The sequence below is a fragment of the Schistocerca cancellata genome, chromosome 4 (assembly GCF_023864275.1).
Source record: "Schistocerca cancellata isolate TAMUIC-IGC-003103 chromosome 4, iqSchCanc2.1, whole genome shotgun sequence".
In the NCBI taxonomy this organism is placed as follows: domain Eukaryota; kingdom Metazoa; phylum Arthropoda; class Insecta; order Orthoptera; family Acrididae; genus Schistocerca; species Schistocerca cancellata.
Window position 1 is genome coordinate 695,595,648 of NC_064629.1, and position 3,768 is coordinate 695,599,415.

Sequence of the window (3,768 nt, forward strand, 5' to 3'; positions counted from 1 at the left end):
CAAGCAATAGCATCAACAATGTTATTATTTTCAATTTTATTCATTCAAATAAGATATCAAATAGGATTGTGCAGAGAATTCTTTCCATCAATAATAATCAGATCTAGGTTACTGTTAAGGATCAGGGCTATCCCACCCCAGTTTTGATTTCCAGAAGGCATGGATGCATCATGTTGAAATAATTGTTCAGTATTAATAACAAGACAAAAAATTGCTCGAATAATATTCATTTCATATAGAACATTTATTTAAATCATCATGATCCTAAAAATGTTATTGGAGCAATAGGAAGTTTAAAGCAAACATCATTACAACAAATTCTATCATAATCATCAATTATACACCTAAGAAGAATTATTAGGTCATTAACTGTTAGAGAAACTATCAGAACGTTATTTTTGTTATCTATTCATTACTGATTTTAATTGTAGTTCTATTGTTAAAGCAAATAAATTTCTTCTGCATAAATCAAATCTACACTGCAAGATATATAAAAGCAGAAATTAAATTTATAATATTCTTATTACTCTCATCCCTTGGTGTATTATTACCTGTCCTAGAATTATTACCAAATTGAATTGTTATTCAGTCATGTACAGAAACCTATCTAACATCCCTAATATCAATTATTAACTATTATCACTTATATCCAGCATGAAAAGTTCATGATAAATAAGAATTAAGTCTAAAAAATCAAGATTTATCCTTCCTATACAAATCACAATTTCAACTATAGGAATAAGTTTCACACCAACTATAATTTCGTTGTACTAAGGAATTAAGTTAAATAAAGCAATAATCTTGAAAGTTGTAGTTAAAAGAATAATGTTTTAGGCCATAGTAAATTTTTACATCTCGAGAAGTCTAGTCTTCAATCATAATTGAATATAAAACCTGATTTTCTTAAGAGAGAAAATGGTCAAAATTGGATTTGTAGTCTACCAACTATAACTTAAGCCATCTTACTGCACAAAAGATTATTTTAAACAAACAATAAGAACAGTTGCATTTTGTACTTTCTGTTCGGAGCATGAGCATAAATAGTAGGAACATCAATAAGAGCAGGGCCAAATTATAGCATCCTAGAGCCTTAATTGGAGAGGAAATGTTATAATTTCAGCTCACACTCTCATAATAAAACTCCTTATAGTAATCATTATCGTAATTGATGGATTTGGATATTGCCATGTAGCATTAATAATAGGAGCACCATATATAGCATTTCCTCGCAAAGCTAGGTTTCTGATTATTGCTGAGATCATTACACATTATTTTTACATCTTCTGTAGTAGATGATGGTGTTGGTAAATGTTTAACAGTTAACCCCCAACTAGCGGAGCTATTGCTCATGGTGGACCATGAGCAGAAGTAGCAATTTTCTCTTTACATTTAGCAGGTGATTCATCTACTCTAGGAGCAGTAAATTGTATTACAACACCAATTAATATACAATCAGGAAGAATAATTTCAGATGAGACACCATTATTTGCATGATCAGTTGCTATTACAACCTTGATTCCCCTTCTTTCACTTCCAGTCCCAGTAAGTGCTATTACTAGAGTTTTGACTCATCAAAATTGAAAAACATCGCTATTTGAGCCTGGAGGTGGGAGTGAACCTAGTCTGTATCAACACTTATTCTGATTCTCGGAAGTCCACATTTTAAGTTTTCCAGGATTTGGTTTTTTTATCACATATTGTACATCAAGAGTGTGCAAATATTGAATCATTGAATGAATAGGGTGTATTGCATGAGTACACTACGTATTTGCAATAGGAATGGAAGTTAGTACAAGAGCATATTTCACATCAGCAACAATGAGTATAGCTGTACCAATTGGAAGTAAGGTATTACGGCGATTAAGGAAGAGAGTTCAAGTTTATCACACACTATTTATTAGCTCTAGCACTAATTTCCTTATTCACAATTCGGTACTTAACAGGATTAGTATTAGCAAACTAATCGAATGATATTATACTACATGTCTCTTATTGTGTTGTAGCAGCCTTTCAGTAGGCATTATGTACAGGAGCAGTATTTGGAACTATAGGAGGTGTTATGACATCCCTTATGCACATAACTAACCACAAATGCTACATGATTATTAATTATATTTGTTGGAGTCTCACTTTCTTCCGGCAATACTTTTTAGGGTGAGCAGGAATACCATGACAGTATTCTGATTAGGCAGATACATATACATAATGAAATGTATTATCAAGCATGAGATCAACAATCTCAGTTGCTTGCATCATTATTTTCATTGTAATTATTTAAGAAAGAATAACTACAAACTGAGCAGCTATTCTTAAAGCTAACATAACTTGATCAACTGAATGACTACAAAGTAATCCACCAGCACAACATAACTACCATAAATTACTTTATTCTAATATGGCAAATTAGTGCAGTAGATTTAAGCTCTACAAATAAACATTTGACATTTTAAAAGAAATACTAAATGGCAACATGACCAAACTTATCACTTCAGGCCGCAGCCTCGCTATTAAGAGCAATGACCATTCTTCCATAAACATACTATAGTTCTGTAATTATTTTACTAAATTTATGGAGCAAACCATAGATTTATACTAATTTTAATTGAAAGAACTTTAGGAAATTTAACATAAGTTAAGGTGTGATTCTTGAGTTTCTCCCGGCGTATTTGATAATCAAAATATCCACGGTTGTACTGCCAGTCTACAGTGTCCAACGTGCACAATATTTCGGCGATCATACATGTCGCCATCATCAGCTGAACTGACGGACTGAGCTCCGGTGAACGTGCCGGCACGGAGATCCGTACGCTATGGCTGCTCAGAGGGAAATGGGTTCTGTCGCGGCGGCGGCCGATTTAAATACCCTCCGTTCGCGGCGCGCTCCCTCCGCTGTCCGCGCCCCTCGCCCCGGTCGTGCGGTGGAACAGATTGCGTCGGAGTCTGAGATGACGTCGGAGTGATGGCTCTTTCCGCCGTGGTCGTCACAACTATACGTTTGCTCGATTTACTCTTGATTAACCCAGTCGCTGGTTCTCAAGCCTTGCTAAGGTTATAGCCACAGTCACGGTTTATGAGGTCGTCATTGGTGCGAATTTCGATGGCCTCTCTAACAACGCTGTCTCAGTATCTCGACGTCTGTACCAGAATCCTCGTGCGTACATACTCCATAGCGTGATTTTCCGACAAACAATGTTCAGCGACCGTCGACTTCCTCGGATACATCAGTCGAGTGTGCCTCTTGGTGGTCACGGCATCGATCCTCGACGGTACGCATCGTCTTACCAATATACGACTTGTCACATTGACACGGAATCTGGTACACGCCGGCCTTCCTCAAACCGAGGTCATCTTTGGCGCTTCCCACCAGTGCACGAGTTTTATTCGGAGGAGAAAACACAGTTCCGAGCTGGTGTTTCTTCAAAATGCGGGCGATTTTCCCTGAGAGTGCGCCTGTATATGGAATAAACGCAGTGCCTACCTCCTCCCTCGTGATTTCATCCATCTCCACAGGTTGTGCTGTAGTGGTTGGGCGGAGAGCACGTTGAATCTGCCACTCTTGAGTACCCACTTTTTCGAAATACAGTTCTCAGATGTTCCAATTCCTGGGGTAGACTCTCTGCGTCAGAGATAGTGCGCGCCATATGTACTAGAGTTTTAAGTACCCCATTCCTCTGTGAAGGGTGGTGGCAGCTGTCTGCGTGCAAATACAGATCAGTGTGCGTTGTCTTCCGATACACCCCATGACCTAGGGTGCCATCAGCCTTTCTC